A 20073-nucleotide genomic window follows, 5' to 3' on the forward strand; every position below is an offset into this window, starting at 1 on the left:
TGGAGTGGAGATTTCGAGGAGCTGCTTTGTGACGTGTACATACCCCTCACAGAGTTGTACTTTTCTTCTCATAGAGGATTGGGGTATCCTGTTTGGAGAAAAAGCTAGCAGGGGTCATTCAGGAGTATACGGACAGCTATGGTAAAAAAGGAAATATCCTCAGGCAAAAAGTGGAAACAAGCTCTCTGTGAAACTGCTTTGTGGAAGATATGTCTATTCATCTCACATAGACAAAATTTTCTTTCTATTAAGCACCTTTGAAACTGCGTCATGGACGGATTCCCAAATGGACATTCGGGAGCACATTCAGGTCTGTGGGTAAATATTATATATATTCAGATAAAAACTGTAGAGAAGCTTTCTGAGAAACTGCTTTGTGATGTGTGCATTCCACTCAGGGAGTTATACCTCTTTTCTCATAAGTCACTGTTTGAACACTGTCCTGTAAAACTGAAAAAGTGATATTTTCAGTGCTTTGAAGACTATGGCGAAAAGTGAAATATCCTGAAATAAAACCCAGAAAGAAGCCTTACAAGAGACAGCTCTCTGACGTGTGCATTCATATCAGAGAGGTAAAGCTTACACTACGTTGTCCAGTTAGGAAACTCTGACTTTGAGGAATCTGTGAAGAGATATTAAGTGGCGACGGAGGGTTTTGGTGGACACTTTGAGACTTACGGTGAAAACGCAAATATCTTCAGAGAGATACTGTAGAGAAGATTTCTGAGGAGCCTCTTTGGGACATGTGCACTCCACTGACAGAGTTATACTTTTCTTCCCATAGAGGATTGAAGAATCCCATTTGAAGAAGAAGCTTCCAGGGGACAATCCGGAGTATATGGATGGCAATGGTGAAAAAGGAAGTATCTTCAGAGAAAAACTGGAAAGAGGCTTTCTGTGAAACTGTTTTGTGGTAGATATCTCTATTCATCTCACATAGATAAAACTTTCTTTCTATTATGCAGTTTTGAACCTGCATCATGGACTGATTCGCGAAGGGACATTCGGGAGAACTTTCAGTCCTGGTGGGAAATAGGAGATAACTTCAGATAAAAATTGGAGAGAAACTTCTGGAGAAACTGCTTTGTGATGTGTGCATTCCACTCAGGGAACTATACTTCTTTTCTCATTAGGCAGTGTTTGTACACTGTTCCTGTAAAACTGAAAAAGTGATATTTTGCAACGCATTGAAGACTATGGTGAAAAGTGAAATATTCTGAAGGAAAACCCAGAAAGAAACGTTCCAAGAAACTTCTCTCTGACGTGTGCATTCATTTCAGAGAGTTAAAGCTTACACTATGCTGCCAAGTTTGAAAACACTGTCTTTGAGGAATCTGTGAAGGGATATTAAATGGCGCCCAGAGGCTAGTGGTGAGAAAGGAAACGTCTTCTGATGAAAACTGGATAGAAGCTTTCGGAGCAACTGCTTTGTGATGTGTGTATTCATCTCATAGAGTTAAATCATTCTTTGGATTGAGGAGTTTGAAAACACTGTGTCTGTGGAACCTGACAAAGGACACTTGCGAACACTCTCAAGAATATGCTGGAAAAGAAATACCCTCTGATAAAAACCAGAAGGAATCATTCTGTGAAACTGTTCTAGGTCACATGAAGTCCACTTGCACAGTTAAGCTTCTGTATTAATTGAACACTATTTTACAACTGTGTTTGTTTATTCTGTGAAGCAATAATTGGGAGCTTTTTGAGGCATACGGTGAAAAAGGAAATATCTTCAAATAAAAACTGGAGAGAAGTTTTCCGAGGAGCTACTTTGTGACATGTGCATTCCACTAACAGAGTTTTGCTTTTCTTCTCATAGAGGACTGGGGAGTCCTGTTTGGAGAAAAAGCTACCAGGGGACATTTGGGAGTATATGGATGGCTATGATGGAAAAGGAAATATCCTCTGGCAGAAACTGGAAAGACACTTTCTTTGAAACTCTTTTGTGATGGATACATCTATTCATCTCATATAGATAAAACTTTCTATTATGCAGTATTGAAACTGCAACATGGACGGATTCACAAAGGGACATTTGGGAGCACATTCAGGCCTGTGGGGAAATAGGAGATATCTTTGGATAAAAACTGTAGAGAAGCTTTCTGAGAAACTGCTTTGTGATGTGTGCATTCCACTCAGGGAGTTATTCCTCTTTTCTCATAAGGCAGTGTTTGAACACTGTTCCTGTAAAGCTGAAAATGTGATATTTTGCAGTACATTGAAGACTGTGGTGAAAAGTTAAATATACTGAAATAAAACCGAGAAAGAAGTGTACCAAGAAAGTGTTCTCTGACGTGTGCATTCATTTCAGAGAGTTAAACTTACACTACGTTGAACAGTTTGGAAACTCTGTCTTTGAGGAATCTGTGAAGGGATATTAAGTGGTGCCCGGAGGCTTGTGGTGAGAAAGGAAACATCTTCCAGTGAAAACTGGATGAATGCTTTCGGAACAACAGCTTTGTTATGTGTGTATTCAACTCAAAAGAGTTAAATCATTCTTTGGATTGAGGAGTTTGATATCACTGTTTCTGTGGACACTGAGAAAGGACATTTGGAAACGCTCTTAAGAATATGCTGAAAAAGAAACACCTTCCGATAAAAACCAGAAGGAAACTTTCTGTGAAACTACTCTAGGTCACGTGAAGGCCACTTGCACAGTTAAGCTTCTGTTTTCATTGAACAATATCTTAACAGTGTTTTAGATTAGTCAGATAAGGGATACTCGGAAGCGCTTTGAGCCTAATGGTGAAAACGGAAGTATCATCAGATAGATACTGGAGAGAAGATTTCCGAGGAGCTGCCTTATTATGTATGCATTACACTCACACAGTTATATCTTTCTTCACATAGAGGATTGGGGAATCCCGTCTGGAGAAGAAGCTACCAGGGAACGTTGCAGATTATATGGATGGCTATGGTAAAAAAGGAAATATCCTGAGACAAAAACTGGAAAGAAGCTTTCTGTGAAGTGGCTTTGTGATGGATATGTCTACTCATCTCTCATAGATAAAAATTTCTTTCTATTATGCAGCTTTAAAACTGTTTCATGATGAATTCATGAAGGGACATTCGGGAGCATATTCAGGCCTGTGTGGAAATAGGAGATATCTTCAGATAAAAACTGGAGAGAAGTTTCGGAGAAACTGCGTTCTGATATGTGCATTCCATTCAAGGTGTTATATCACTTTTATCATAAGGCAGTATTTGAACACTGTTCATGTAAAATTGAAAATGTGATAATTTGCAGTGCATTTAAGACTATGACAAAAAGTGAAATATCCTGAAATTAAACCCAGAAAGAAGACCTCCAAGAAACTTATCTCTGACGTTTGCATTTATTTCAGAGAGTTAAAGCTTACAGTATGTTGTCCAATTTGGAAACTCTGTCTTTGTGGAATCTGTGAAGCACGATTATGTGACACCCGGAGGCGTGTGGGGAGAAAGGAAACGTCTTCTGAAGAAAACTGGAGAGATTTTGGAGAGACTACTTTGTGATGTGTGTATTCATCTCAGAGTTAAATCGTTCTTTGGATTGAGCAGTCTGAAATCACTGTTTCTGTGGAATCTGAGAAAGGACATTTGGGATCGCTCTTAAGAATATGCTGAAAAGAAAATAGCCTCCTATAAAAGCCAGAAGGAATCTTTCTGTGAAACTGATCTAGGTCACGTGAAGTCCACTCGCACAGTTAAGCTTCTGTTTTCATTGAGCAGTATTCTAACAGTGTTTTAGATTAGTCAGGTAAAGGATAATCGGGAGTGTGTTGAGGCTTACGATGAAAACGGAAATATCTTCAAATACGTACCGGAGAGAATATTTCTGAGGAGCTGCTTTGTGAAGTGTGCATTCCACTCATAGTGTTATACTTTTCTTCTCATAGAGGATTGGGGAATCTCGTTTCTAGAAAAAGCTACCAGGGGACATTCGGGAGTATAAGGTGGCTATGGGGAAAAAGGAAATATCCTCAGACAAAAACTATAAAGAAGCTTTCTATGAAACTACTTTGTGATTGGTATGTCTATTCATCTCACATAGATAAAACGTTCTACTACGTAGTTTTGAAACTGCGTCAAGGATAGATTCGTGAAAGGACATTCGGGAGCACATACAGGCATGTGGTGAAAAAGGAAATATCTCCAGATAAAAACTGGAGAGAAGTGTTCTGAGAAACTACTTTGTGATGTGTGCATTCCACTCAGGGAGTTATACGTCTTTTCTCAAAATGAAGTGTTTGAACACTGTACATGTAAAACTGAAAAACTGATATTTTGCAGCGCAATGAAGACAATGGCGAAAGGCGAAATATCCTAAAAGGAAAACTCAGAAAGAAGCGTTCCAAGAAACTACTCTCTGACCTGTATATTCATTTCAGAGAGTTAAAGTTTATGCTACGCTGCCCAGTTTGGAAGCTCTGTCTTTGAGGAATCTGTGAAGGGATATTAAGTGGTGTCCGTGGGCTTGTGGTGAGAAAGGAAACGTCTTCCAATGAAAACTGGGGAGAAGCTTCTGGAGCAACTGTTATGTGATGTGTGTATTCATCTCCTAGAGTTAAATCATTCTTTGAATTGAGCAGTTTGAAATCACTGTTTCTGTGGAACCTGAGAGAAGACATTTGGAAACTCTCTTAAGAATATGCTGAAAGAGGAATACCCTCCCATAAAAACCAGAAGAAATCTTTCTGTGAAAGTACTCTAGGTCACGTGAATTCCACTCACACAGTTAAGCTTCTGTTTTCATTCAGCAGTATTCTAACACAGTTTTAGGTTAGTCAGCTAAGGGATACTCAGGAGTGCTTTGAGGCTTATGGTGAAAACGGAAATATCTTCAAATAGATACAGTAGAGAAGATGTCCAAGGAGCTGCTTTGTGACGTGTGTATTTCACTCACAGAGCTATACTCTTCTTCTGCTAGAGGACTGGGGAATTCCGGTTGGAGAAAAGCTACCGGGGACATTCACGAGTATATGGACGGCTATGGTGAGAAAAAAAATCCTCAGACAAAACCCGGAAAGAAGCTTTCTGTGAAACTGAATTGTGATAGATATGTCTATTCATCTCACACAGATAAAACTTTCTGTTTCGCAGTCATGGATGGATTTGAAATGGGACTTTCAGGAGCACATTCTGGCCTGTGGAAAAATAGGAGATATTTTCAGATAAAAACTGGAGAGAAGCTTTCTGAGAAACTTCTTTGTGATATTTGCCTTCCACTCAGGGAGTTATACCTCTTTTCTCACAAGACAGTGTTTGAACACTGTTCCTGTAAAACTGAAAAAGTGATATTTTGCAGCACATTGAAGACTATGGCGAAAAGTGAAATATCCTGAAATAAAACCTGAAAGAAGCATTCCAAGAAACTGCCCTCTGACGTGTGCATTCATTTCAGAGATTTAAAGGTTACATTGCGTTGTGCAGTTTTGAAACTCTGTCTTTGAGGAATCTATGAAGGGATATTAAGTGTTGCCCGGAGCCTTGTGGTGAGAAAGGAAACGTATTCCGATGAAAACTGCAGAGAAGCTTTTGGAGCAACTGATTTTTGATGTCTGTGTTCATCTCATGAAGATAAATCATTCTTTGGATTGAGCAGTTTGAAATCACTGTGTCTGTGGAACCTGAGAAAGGACATTTGGAAACGCTCTCAAGAATATGCTGAATAAGTAATATCTTCTGATAAAAAACAGAATGAAACTTTCTGTGAACCTGTGCTAGGTTCCATGAATTCCACTCGCAGAGTGAAGCTTCTGTTTTCATTGAGGAGTATTCTTTCACTCTTTAAGGTTTGTCTGTTAAGGCATACTCAGGAGCACTTTGAGGAATATGTTGAAAACAGAAATATCCTCAGACAGATACTAGAGAGAAGATTTCCGAGGAGCTTTTTTTTGACCTGTGCATTCCACTCACAGAGTTATACTTTTTTTCTCATAGAGGATTGGGGAATCCTGTTTGGAGGAAAACTACCAGGGTACTTTCATGAGTATATGGATGGCAATTGTGAAAAAGGAAATATCCTCATACAAAAGCTGGAAAGAAACTTTCTGTGAAACTGCTTTGGGATAGATATGTCTATTCATCTCACATAGATAAAACTTTCTTTCTATTATGTGGTTTTGAAACTGCATAATGGACGGATTCGTGAAGGGTCATTCGGGAGCACATTGAGGCCTGTGGGGAAATAAGAGATATCTTCAGATAAAAACTGGAGAGAAGCTTTCTGAGAAACTGCTTTGTGATGTGTGCATTCCACTCAGGGAGTTATACCTCTTTTCTCACAAGGCAGTGTTTGAACACTGTTCCTGAAAAACTGATATTTGCAGCGCCTTGAAGAATATGGTGAAAAGTGAAATATCCTCAAATAAAACCCAGAAAGAAGTGTACCAAGAAAGTGTTCTCTGACGTGTGCATTCATTTCAGAGAGTGAAAACCAACACTAAGTTGACCAGTTTGGAAGCTCTGTCTTTGAGGAATCTGTGAAGGGATATTAAGTGGTGCCCATGGGCTTGTGGTGAGAAAGGAAACATCTTCCGATGAAAACTGGAGAGAAACTTCTGGAGCAACTGCCTTGTGATGTGTGTATTCATCTCATAGAGTTAAATCATTCTTTGAATAGAGCAGTTTGAAATCACTGTTTCTGTGGAACCTGAGAAAGAACATTTGTGAACGCTCTTAAGAAATACCCTCTGATAAAAACCAGAAATACCCTCTGATAAAAACCAGAAGAAAACTTTCTGTGAAACCGCTCTAGGTCACGTCAAGTCCACACACACAGTTAAGCTTCTGTTTTCATTAAGCAGTTTTCACTCTTTTAGGTGAATCAGCTAACGGATACTCGGGAGTGCTTTGAGGCTTACGGTGAAAGCAAATATCTTCAGCTAGATACTGGAGAGAAGGTTTCTGAAGAGCTGCTTTGTGATGTGTGCATTCCACTCACAGAGTTTTACTTTTCTTCTCATAGAGGATTGGGAATCCCATTTGGAGTAAATATTACCAGGGGACATTCGGGAGTATACGGACTGCTACTATGAAAAAGGAAATATCCTCAGACAAAAGCTGGAAAGAAGCTTTCTGTGAATCTGCTTTGGGAGAGATATGTCTATTCATCTCACATAGATAAAACTTTCTTTCTATTACGCAGTTTTGAAACTGCATCACGGATGGAGTCGCGAAGGGACATTTGGGAGCACATTCAGGCCTGTGGGGAAATATGAGATATCTTCAGATAAAAACTGGAGAGAATATTTCTGTGAAACTGCTTTATGTAGTGTGCATTGAATTCAGGGATTTTTACCTCTTGTCTCATAAGGCAGTATTTGAACACAGTTCCTCTAATACTGAAAAAGTGATATTTGCAGGGCATAGAAGGCTATGGCAAAAGTGAAGCATCCCGAAATAAAACCCAGAAAGAAGCATTCCAAGAAACTGCTCTCTGACGTGTGCATTCATTTCAGAGAGTTAAAGCTCACACTACGTTGCCAAGTTTGGAAACTGGAATCTGCGAAGGGATATTAAGTGTGCCCGGAAGTCTGTGGTGAGAAAGGAAACGTCTCCGATGAAAACCGGGGAGAAGCTTACGGAGCAACTGCTTTGTGATGTGTGTATTCATCTCATAGAGTTAAATCATTCTTTGGATTGAGCAGTTTGAAATCACTATTTCTGTGAAACCTTAGAAAGGACATTTGGGAACGCTCTAAGAAAATGCTGAAAAAGGAATACCCTCCCATAAAAATCAGAAGGAAACTTTCTGTGAAACTTCTCTAGGTCACATGAATTCCACTCACACAGTTAAACTTCTGTTTTCATTGAGCAGTATTCGAACAGTGTTTTAGGATGGTCAGCTAAGGGATACTCGGGAACACTTTGAGTCTAACAATGAAAACAGAAATATCTTCAGATAGATACTGGAGAGAAGATTTCTGAGTAGCTGCTTTGTGACGTGTGCATTCCACTCACAGAGTTATACTTTTCTTCCCATAGAGGATTGAGGAATCCCGTTTGGAGAAAAAGCTACCAGGGGACATTCAGTAGTGTATGGATGGCTAAGGTGAAAAAGAAAATATCCTCAGACAAAAACTGGAAAGAACCTTTCTGTGAAACTGCTTTGCAATAGATATATCTCTTCACCTCACATAGATACAAATTTCTATTACGCAGTTTTCAAGCAGTGTGAAGGATGGATTCGCTAAAGGACATTTGGGAGCACATTCAGGACTGTGGGAAAATAGGAAATATCTTCAGATCAATACTGGAGAGAAGCTTTCTGAGAAACTGGTTTGTGACGTGTGCATTCCACTCACAGAGTTATACCTTTCTTCTCATAGAGGATTGGGAATCCCGTCTGGAGAAAAAGCTACCAGGGAACATTTGGGATTAAATGGATGGCTATGGTGAAAATGGAAATATCCTCATACAAAAACTGTAAAGAAGATTTCTGTGAAAGTGCTTTGTGATAGATATGTCTATTCATCAAAAACAGATAAAAGTTTTTCTCTATTACGCAGTTTTGAAACTGTGTCATGGACGGATTCACGAAGGGACATTCCGGAACACATCTAGGCCTGTGGGTAAATAGTAGATACCTTCAGATAAAAACTGGAGAGAAGCGTTCTGAGAAACTGCTTTTTGATGTAAGCATTCCACTCAGGGAGTTATACCTCTTTTCTCATAAGGCAGTGTTTGAACACTGTTCCTGTAAAACTGAGAAAGTGATATTTTGCAGCACGTTGAGACTACGGCAAAAACTAAAATATCTGGAAGTAAAACCCAGAAAGAAGCATTCCAAGAAACTGTTCTTCTACTTGTGCATTCAATTCAGAGTGTTAAAGCTTCCACTACATTGCCCAGATTGGAAACCCTGTCTTTGAGGGATCTGTGAAGGGATATTAAGTTGCGACCGCAGGCTTGTGCTGAGAAAGGCAATGATTTCTGATGAAAACTGGAGAGAAGCTTTAGGAGCAACAGCTTTGTGATGTGTTTATTCATCTCATAAATTTAAATCATTCTATGGATTGAGCAGTTTGAAATCACTGTTTCTGTGGAACCTGAGAAAGGACATCTGGTAACGCTGTTAAGAATATGCTTGAAAAGAAATAACCTCAGACAAAAACCAGAAGGAAACTTTCTGCAAAACTGCTCTCGGTCATGTGAAGTCCACTCGCACAGGTAAGCTTCCTTTTTCATTGAGGTGTATATTAACACTGTTTTAGGTTAGTCCGCTAAGGGATACTCTGGAGCATTTTTTTTTTTTTTGAGATGGAGTCTTGCTCTGTCGTCCGGGCTGGAGTGCAGTGGCGGGATCTCAGCTCACTGCAAGCTCCGCCTCCCGGGTTTATGCCATTCTCCTGCCTCAGCCTCCCGAGTAGCTGGGATTACAGGTGCCTTCCAACTCACCCAGCTAGTTTTTTGTATTTTTTTTTAATTTATTTATTATTATTATACTTTAAGTTGTAGGGTACATGTGCATAACGTGCAGGTTTGTTACATATGTATACTTGTGCCATGTTGCTGTGCTGCACCCATCAACTCGTCATTTACATCAGGTATAACTCCCAACGCAATCCCTCCCCCCTCCCCCCTCCCCATGATAGGCCCCGGTGTGTGATGTTCCCCTTCCTGAGTCCGAGTGATCTCATTGTTCAGTTCCCACCTATGAGTGAGAACATGCGGTGTTTGGTTTTCTGTTCTTGTGATAGTTTGCTAAGAATGATGGATTCCAGCTGCATCCAAGTCCCTACAAAGGACTCAAACTCATCCTTTTTTATGGCTGCATAGTATTCCATGGTGTATATGTGCCACATTTTCTTAATCCAATCTGTCACTGATGGACATTTGGGTTGATTCCAAGTCTTTGCTATTGTGAATAGTGCCGCAATAAACATACGTGTGCATGTGTCTTTATAGCAGCATAATTTATAATCCTTTGGGTATATCCCCAGTAATGGGATGGCTGGGTCATATGGGACATCTAGTTCTAGATCCTTGAGGAATCGTCATACTGTTTTCCATAATGGTTGAACTAGTTTACAATCCCACCAACAGTGTAAAAGTGTTCCTATTTCTCCACATCCTCTCCAGCACCTGTTGTTTCCTGACTTTTTAATGATTGCCATTCTAACTGGTGTGAGATGGTATCTCATTGTGGTTTTGATTTGCATTTCTCTGATGGCCAGTGATGATGAGCATTTTTTCATGTGTCTGTTGGCTGTATGAATGTCTTCTTTTGAGAAATGTCTGTTCATGTCCTTTGCCCACTTTTTGATGGGGTTGTTTGTTTTTTTCTTGTAAATTTGTTTGAGTTCTTTGTAGGTTCTGGATATTAGCCCTTTGTCAGATGAGTAGATTGCAAAAATTTTCTCCCATTCTGTAGGTTGCCTGTTCACTCTGATGGTAGTGTCTTTTGCTGTGCAGAAGCTCTTTAGTTTAATGAGATCCCATTTGTCAATTTTGGCTTTTGCTGCCGTTGCTTTTGGTGTTTTAGACATGAAATCTTTGCCCATGCCTATGTCCTGAATGGTACTACCTAGGTTTTCCTCTAGGATTTTTATGGTATTAGGTCTAACATTTAAGTCTCTAATCCATCTTGAATTAATTTTCGTATAAGGAGTAAGGAAAGTATCCAGTTTCAGCTTTCTACTTATGGCTAGCCAATTTTCCCAGCACCATTTATTAAATAGGGAATCCTTTCCCCATTTCTTGTTTCTCTCAGGTTTGTCAAAGATCAAATGGCTGTAGATGTGTGGTATTATTTCTGAGGACTCTGTTCTGTTCCATTGGTCTATATCTCTGTTTTGGTACCAGTACCATGCTGTTTTGGTTACTGTAGCCTTGTAGTATAGTTTGAAGTCAGGTAGCGTGATGCCTCCAGCTTTGTTCTTTTGACTTAGGATTGTCTTGGAGATGCGGGCTCTTTTTTGGTTCCATATGAACTTTAAAGCAGTTTTTTCCAATTCTGTGAAGAAACTCATTGGTAGCTTGATGGGGATGGCATTGAATCTATAAATTACCTTGGGCAGTATGGCCATTTTCACAATATTGATTCTTCCTATCCATGAGCATGGTATGTTCTTCCATTTGTTTGTGTCCTCTTTGATTTCACTGAGCAGTGGTTTGTAGTTCTCCTTGAAGAGGTCCTTTACATCCCTTGTAAGTTGGATTCCTAGGTATTTGATTCTCTTTGAAGCAATTGTGAATGGAAGTTCATTCCTGATTTGGCTCTCTGTTTGTCTGTTACTGGTGTATAAGAATGCTTGTGATTTTTGCACATTAATTTTGTATCCTGAGACTTTGCTGAAGTTGCTTATCAGCTTAAGGAGATTTTGGGCTGAGACAATGGGGTTTTCTAAATATACAATCATGTCATCTGCAAACAGGGACAATTTGACTTCTTCTTTTCCTAACTGAATACCCTTGATTTCTTTCTCTTGCCTGATTGCCCTAGCCAGAACTTCCAACACTATGTTGAATAGGAGTGGTGAGAGAGGGCATCCCTGTCTTGTGCCAGTTTTCAAAGGGAATTTTTCCAGTTTTTGCCCATTCAGTATGATATTGGCTGTGGGTTTGTCATAAATAGCTCTTATTATTTTGAGGTACGTTCCATCAATACCGAATTTATTGAGCGTTTTTAGCATGAAGGGCTGTTGAATTTTGTCAAAAGCCTTTTCTGCATCAATTGAGATAATCATGTGGTTCTTGTCTTTGGTTCTGTTTATATGCTGGATTATGTTTATTGATTTGCGAATGTTGAACCAGCCTTGCATCCCAGGGATGAAGCCCACTTGATCATGGTGGATAAGCTTTTTGATGTGTTGCTGAATCCGGTTTGCCAGTATTTTATTGAGGATTTTTGCATCGATGTTCATCAGGGATATTGGTCTAAAATTCTCTTTTTTTGTTGTGTCTCTGCCAGGCTTTGGTATCAGGATGATGTTGGCCTCATAAAATGAGTTAGGGAGGATTCCCTCTTTTTCTATTGATTGGAATAGTTTCAGAAGGAATGGTACCAACTCCTCTTTGTACCTCTGGTAGAATTCAGCTGTGAATCCATCTGGTCCTGGACTTTTTTTGGTTGGTAGGCTATTAATTGTTGCCTCAATTTCAGAGCCTGCTATTGGTCTATTCAGGGATTCAACTTCTTCCTGGTTTAGTCTTGGAAGAGTGTAAGTGTCCAGGAAATTATCCATTTCTTCTAGATTTTCCAGTTTATTTGCGTAGAGGTGTTTATAGTATTCTCTGATGGTAGTTTGTATTTCTGTGGGGTCGGTGGTGATATCCCCTTGATCATTTTTAATTGCGTCGATTTGATTCTTCTCTCTTTTCTTCTTTATTAGTCTGGCTAGTGGTCTGTCTATTTTGTTGATCTTTTCAAAAAACCAACTCCTGGATTCATTGATTTTTTGGAGGGTTTTTTGTGTCTCTATCTCCTTCAGTTCTGCTCTGATCTTAGTTATTTCTTGCCTTCTGCTAGCTTTCGAATGTGTTTGCTCTTGCTTCTCTAGTTCTTTTAATTGCGATGTTAGAGTGTCAATTTTAGATCTTTCCTGCTTTCTCTTGTGGGCATTGAGTGCTATAAATTTCCCTCTACACACTGCTTTAAATGTGTCCCAGAGATTCTGGTATGTTGTATCTTTGTTCTCATTGGTTTCAAAGAACATCTTTATTTCTGCCTTCATTTCGTTATGTACCCAGTAGTCATTCAGGAGCAGGTTGTTCAGTTTCCATGTAGTTGAGCGGTTTTGAGTGAGTTTCTTAGTCCTGAGTTCTAGTTTGATTGCACTGTGGTCTGAGAGACAGTTTGTTATAATTTCTGTTCTTGTACATTTGCTGAGGAGTGCTTTACTTCCAATTACGTGGTCGATTTTGGAGTAAGTACGATGTGGTGCTGAGAAGAATGTATATTCTGTTGATTTGGGGTGGAGAGTTCTATAGATGTCTATTAGGTCTGCTTGCTGCAGAGATGAGTTCAATTCCTGGATATCCTTGTTAACTTTCTGTCTCGTTGATCTGTCTAATGTTGACAGTGGAGTGTTGAAGTCTCCCATTATTATTGTATGGGAGTCTAAGTCTCTTTGTAAGTCTCTAAGGACTTGCTTTATGAATCTGGGTGCTCCTGTATTGGGTGCATATATATTTAGGATAGTTAGCTCTTCCTGTTGAATTGATCCCTTTCCCATTATGTAATGGCCTTCTTTGTCTCTTTTGATCTTTGATGGTTTAAAGTCTGTTTTATCAGAGACTAGTATTGCAACCCCCGCTTTTTTTTGTTCTCCATTTGCTTGGTAAATCTTCCTCCATCCCTTTATTTTGAGCCTATGTATGTCTCTGCATGTGAGATGGGTCTCCTGAATACAGCAGACTGATGGGTCTTGACTCTTTATCCAGTTTGCCAGTCTGTATCTTTTAATTGGAGCATTTAGTCCATTTACATTTAAGGTTAATATTGTTATGTGTGAACTTGATCCTGCCATTATGATATTAACTGGTTATTTTGCTCATTAGTTGATGCAGTTTCTTCCTAGCCTCAATGGTCTTTACATTTTGGCATGTTTTTGCAATGGCTGGTACCAGTTGTTCCTTTCCATGTTTAGTGCTTCCTTCAGGATCTCTTGTAAGGCAGGCCTAGTGGTGACAAAATCTCTAAGCATTTGCTTATCTGTAAAGGATTTTATTTCTCCTTCACTTATGAAACTTAGTTTGGCTGGATATGAAATTGTGGGTTTAAAATTCTTTTCTTTAAGAACGTTGAATATTGGCCCCCACTCTCTTCTGGCTTGTAGAGTTTCTGCTGAGAGATCTGCTGTTAGTCTGATGGGCTTCCCTTTGTGGGTAACCCGACCTTTCTCTCTGGCTGCCCTTAAGATTTTTTCCTTCATTTCAACTTTGGTGAATCTGGCAATTATGTGTCTTGGAGTTGCTCTTCTCGAGGAGTATCTTTGTGGCGTTCTCTGTATTTCCTGGATTTGAATGTTGGCCTGCCCTACTAGGTTGGGGAAGTTCTCCTGGATGATATCCTGAAGAGTGTTTTCCAACTTGGTTCCATTTTCCCCCTCACTTTCAGGCACCCCAATCAGACGTAGATTTGGTCTTTTTACATAATCCCATACTTCTTGCAGGCTTTGTTCGTTTCTTTTTCTTCTTTTTTCTTTTGGTTTCTCTTCTCGCTTCATTTCATTCATTTGATCCTCAATCGCTGATACTCTTTCTTCCAGTTGATCGAGTCGGTTACTGAAGCTTGTGCATTTGTCACGTATTTCTCGTGTCATGGTTTTCATCTCTTTCATTTCGTTTAGGACCTTCTCTGCATTAATTACTCTAGCCATCAATTCTTCCACTTTTTTTTCAAGATTTTTAGTTTCTTTGCGCTGGGTACGTAATTCCTCCTTTAGCTCTGAGAAATTTGATGGACTGAAGCCTTCTTCTCTCATCTCGTCAAAGTCATTCTCCGTCCAGCTTTGATCCGTTGCTGGCGATGAGCTGCGCTCCTTTGCCAGGGGAGATGCGCTCTTATTTTTTGAATTTCCAGCTTTTCTGCCCTGCTTTTTCCCCATCTTTGTGGTTTTATCTGTCTCTGGTCTTTGATGATGGTGATGTACTGATGGGGTTTTGGTGTAGGTGTCCTTCCTGTTTGATAGTTTTCCTTCTAACAGTCAGGACCCTCAGCTGTAGGTCTGTTGGAGATTGCTTGAGGTCCACTCCAGACCCTGTTTGCCTGGGTATCAGCAGCAGAGGCTGCAGAAGATTGAATATTTCTGAACAGCGAGTGTACCTGTCTGATTCTTGCTTTGGAAGCTTCCTCTCAGGGGTGTACTCCTCCCTGTGAGGTGTGGGGTGTCAGACTGCCCCTAGTGGGGGATGTCTCCCAGTTAGGCTACTCAGGGGTCAGGGACCCGCTTGAGCAGGGAGTCTGTCCCTTCTCAGATCTCAACCTCCGTGTTGGGAGATCCACTGCTCTCTTCAAAGCTGTCAGACAGAGTCGTTTGCGTCTGTGCAGAGGTGTCTGTGTGTCTTAGTTTACTGTGCCCTGTCCCCAGAGGTGGAGTCTACAGAGACAGGCAGGTTTCCTTGAGCTGCTGTGAGCTCCACCCAGTTCGAGCTTCCCAGCAGCTTTGTTTACCTACTTAAGCCTCAGCAATGGCGGGCGCCCCTCCCCCAGCCTCGCTGCTGCCTTGCCGGTAGATCACAGACTGCTGCGCTAGCAACGAGGGAGGCTCCGTGGGTGTGGGACCCTCCCGGCCAGGTGTGGGATATGATCTCCTGGTGTGCCTGTTTCCTAAAGCGCAGTATTGGGGTGGGAGTTACCCGATTTTCCAGGTGTTGTGTGTCTCAGTTCCCCTGGCTAGGAAAAGGGACTCCCTTCCCCTTTGCGCTTCCCAGGTGAGGCAATGCCTCGCCCTGCTTCAGCTCTCGCTGGTCGGGCTGCAGCAGCTGACCAGCTCCGATCGTCCGGCACTCCCCAGTGAGATGAACCCAGTACCTCAGTTGAAAATGCAGAAATCACCGGTCTTCTGTGTCGCTGGCGCTGGGAGTTGGAGACTGGAGCTGCTCCTATTCGGCCATCTTGCTCCGCCCCTCGTTTTTTGTATTTTTTAAGTAGAGACGGTGTTTCCCCATGTTAGCCAGGATGGTCTCGATCTCCTGACCTCGTGATCCACCCGTCTCAGCCTCCCAAAGTGCTGGGATTACAGGCTTGAGCCACCACGCCCGGCCAACTCTGCAGCATTTTGAGGCTTATGGTGAAAAAAGAAATATCAATAGATAGATCCTGGGGAGAAGATTTCCAAGGAGCTGCATTGTGATGTGTGCATTCCTCTCACAGAGTTATCCTTTTCTTCTCATAGAGGATTGGGGAATCCCGTGTGTAGAAAAAAAGTCCAGGGGACATTCAGGAGTATATGGACGAGTATGTTGAAAAAGAAAATATCCTCAGAGAAAAACTGGAGAGAAGCTTTCCGCGAAACTGCCATGTCACAGATGTGTCTATTCACCTCACATAGATAAAACTTTCAATTACGCAGTTTTGAAACTGCGTCATGGACGGATTCGTGAATGGACATTAGGGAGCACATTCAGGCATATGGTGAAAATGGAGATATCCTCAGATGAAAACTTGAGAGAAACTTTCTGAGAAACTGCTCTGTTATGTGTACATTCCACTCAGGGAGTTATACCTCTTTCCTCATAAGGCAGTGTTTGAATATCGTTCCTCTAAAAGTCAAAAAGTGATATTTTTCAGAGCATTGAAGGCTATGGTGAAAAGTGAAATATCCTGAAATAAAATCCTGAGAGAAGCGTTCCAAGAAACTTGTCTCTGACGTGTGCATTCATTTCACAGAGTTAAAGCTTACACTACATTGCCCAGTTTGCAAACTCCATCTTTAAGGAATATGTGAAGGGATATTAAGTGGCACCCGAAGGCTTATGGTGAGAAAGGAAATGTCTTCCAATGAAAACTGGAGAGAAGCTTCCGGAACAACTGCTTTGTGGTTTGTTTATTCATCTCAGAGAGTTAAATCATCCTTTGAATTGAGCAGATTGAAATCAAGGTTTCTGTGGAAGCTGAGAAAGGACATTTCGGAACGCTCTTAAGAGTATGTTGAAAAAGGAATACCCTCTGATAAAAACCAGAAGGAGACTTTCTGTGAAACTACTCTGGGTCACGTGAAGTACACTCGCACAGTTAAGCTTCTGTTTTCATTGAGCATTATTCTAACACTGTTTTAGGTCAGTTAGCTGAGGGATACTTAGGAGGGCTTTGAGGCTCCTAAGTGGAAATATCTTCAGATAGATACTGGAGAGGAGATTTCCAAGGAGCTGCTTTGTGACATGTGCATTCCACTCACAGAGTTATACTTTCCTTCTCATAGAGGATTAGTGGAATCCCATTTGGAGAAAAAGCTACCAGGGGACTTTCATGAACATATGGACAGCTATGGTGACAAAGGAAGTATCCTCAGAGAAAAACTGGAAAGGAACTTTCTGTGAAATTGATTCGTGATAGATATGTCTATTTATCTCAGACAGATAAAACATTCTTTGTATTACACAGTATTTTAACTGCGTCATGGAGGGATCACGAAGGGAATTTCTGGAGCACATTCAGGCCTGTGGGGAAATAGGAGATATCTTCAGGTAAAAACTGGAAAGAAGCTTTCTGAGAAATGCCTTTGTGATGTGCGCATTCCATTCAGGGAGTCATACCTTTTTTCTCATAAGGCAGTGTTTGAACACTGATCCTGTAAAACTGGAAAAGTAATATTATGCAGCACATTGAAGACTATGGCGAAAAGTGAAGTATTCTGAAAAAAAAACCCAGAAAGAAACTTTCCAAGAAACTGCTCTCTGACCTGTGCATTCCTTTCAGAGGTTTAAAGGTTACACTGCATTGCCAGTTTGGAAACTCTGTCTTTGCGGAATCCGTGAAGTGATATTAAATGGCACATGGAGCCTTGTGGTGAGAAAGGATACGTCTTCCGATGAAAGCTGGAGAGAAGCTTTTGGAGCAACTGCTCTGTGACATGTGTTTTCATCTCACATAGTTAAATAGTTCTTTGGATTGAACAGTTTGAAATCACTGTTTCTGTGGAAACTGAAAAGGACATTTGAGAACGTTCTTAAAAACATGCTGAAAAAGAAATACCCTCTGATGAACACCAGAAGGAAACTTTCTGTGAAACTATTCCAGGTCACCAGAAGTCAAATCGCACACTTAAACTTCTGTTTTCATTCAGCAGTACTCTTATACTGTTTTAGGTTAATCTCCTAAGCGATACTCGGGAGTGCTTTGAGGCTCATGGTGAAAGCGTAAATATCTTCAAATAGATACTGGAGAGAAGATTTCCGAGGGGTTACTTTGTGACATGTGCATTCCACTCAAAGAGTTACACTTTTCTTCTCATGGAGGATTGGGGAATCCCATTTGGGGAAAAAGCTACCAGGGGACTTTTGGGAGTATATGGACAGCTATGTTGAAAAAGGAAATATCCTCAGACAAAAACTGGAAAGAAGCTTTCTGTGAAACTGCTTTGTGGAAGATATGTCTATTCATCTCACATAGATAAAACTTTCTTTCTATTATGCAGTTTTGAAACTGCGTCATGGTCGGATTCTCGAATGGACATTAGGGAGCACATTCAGGCCAGTGGGAAAATGTTATATAAATATAGATAAAAACTGGAGAGAAGATTTCTGAGAAAGTGCTTTGCGCTGTGTGCATTCCACTCAGGGAGTTATACCTTTTTTCTCATAAGGCAATGTTTGAACCATGTTCCTGTAAACTGAAAAAGTGATACTTTGCAACACTTTGAAGACTATGGCAAAAAGTGAAATATCCTGAATTAAAACCCCCCAAAAAAAGCGTTCCAACAAACTGCTCTCTAACGTGTGTATACATTTCAGAAAGTTAAAGCTTACAGTACGTTGCCCAGTTGAGAGACTCTGTCTTTGAGGAATCTGTGAAAGGATATTAAATGGCACCAGGAGGCTTGTGGTGAGGAAGGAAAGGTCTTCCGAAGAAAACTGTAGATAAATTTTCGGAGCAACTGCTTTGTGATGAGTGTATGCATCTCACAGAGTTAAATCATTCTTTGTATTGAGCAGTTTGAAATCACTCTTTCTGTGGAAACTGAGAGAGGACATTAGGGAAAGTTCTTACAGATATGCTGAAAAAGAATACCCTCAGGTTAAAATTAGCAGGAAACCTTCTCTGAAACTGCTCTAGGTCACGTGAAATCCACTCACACAGTTGAGCATCTGTTTTCATTGAGCAGTATTCTAACACTGTTTTAGGTCAGTCAGCTAAGGGATACTCGGGAGCACTTTGAGGCTTACAGTGAAAGCGGAAATATCTTCAGATAGATACTGGAGAGAAGATTTCCAAGGTGCTGCTTTGTGACGTGTGTATTCCACTCACAGAGTTATACTTTTCTTCTCAGTAGAGGAATGGGGAATCCCGTTTGGAGTAAAGGCTACCAGGGGACATTCGAGAGTATATGGACAGCTATGGTTATAAAGGAAATATCCTCAGACAAAAACTGGAAAGAAGCTTTCTCTCAAACTGCTTTGTGATTGATATGTCCATTCATCTCACATAGATAAAACATTCTTTCTATTATGCAGTTTTGAAACTGCGTCATGGACGGATTCATGAAGGGACATTCGGGAGCACCTTCAGGCCTGTGGGAAAATAGGAAAGACCTACAGATAAAAACTGGGAGAAGCTTTCTGAGAAACTGCTTTGTGATGTACGCATTTCACTTAGGAAGTTATACCTCTTTTCTCAAAAGGCAGTGTTTGAACACTGTTCCTGTAAAACTGAGAAAGTGATATTTTGCAGTGCGTTTTAGACTATGGGAAAAATTGAAATATCCTGAAGTAAAACCTAGAAAGAAGCGTTCCACGAAACTACTCTCTGATGTGTGCATTCATTTCAGAGAGCTAAAGCTTACACTCTGTTGCCCAGTCTGTAAACTCTGTCTTGAGGAATCTGTGAAGGTATATTAAGTGGCGCCCAGAGGCTTGTTTTGAGAAAGGAAACGTCTTCCGATGGAAACTGGACAGAAGTTTTTGGAGCAAATGTTTTGTGATGTATGTATTCATCTCATAGAGTTAAATCATTCTTTGGATTGAGCAGTTTCAAATCACTGATTCTGTGGAACCTGAGAAAGGAAAATAGGGAATGCTCTTAAGAGTATGCTGAAAAAAAAACACACTCCAATAAAAACCAGAAAGATACATCTGTGAAACTCCTCTGTGTCACGTGAATTCCACTCACACAGTTAACCTTCTGTTTTCATTGAGCAGTATTCTAACACTGTTATAGGTTAGTCAGCTACGGGATACTTGCGAGAGCTTTGAGGTTTATAGTGGAAGCCGAAATATCTTCAGAAAGATACTGGAGAGGAGATTTCCGAGGAGCTGCTTTGAGATGTGTGCATTCCACTCACAGAGTTATACTTTTTTTCTCATAGAGGATTGGGGAATCCCGTTTGGAGAAAAAACAACTAGAGGACATTCGCGAGTATATGGATGGCTAAGGTGAAAAAGGTAATATTCTCTGACAAAAACTGGAAAGAAGCTTTCTGTGAAACT

This window comes from Macaca mulatta, chromosome 20 (assembly GCF_049350105.2).
Source record: "Macaca mulatta isolate MMU2019108-1 chromosome 20, T2T-MMU8v2.0, whole genome shotgun sequence".
NCBI lineage: Eukaryota > Metazoa > Chordata > Mammalia > Primates > Cercopithecidae > Macaca > Macaca mulatta.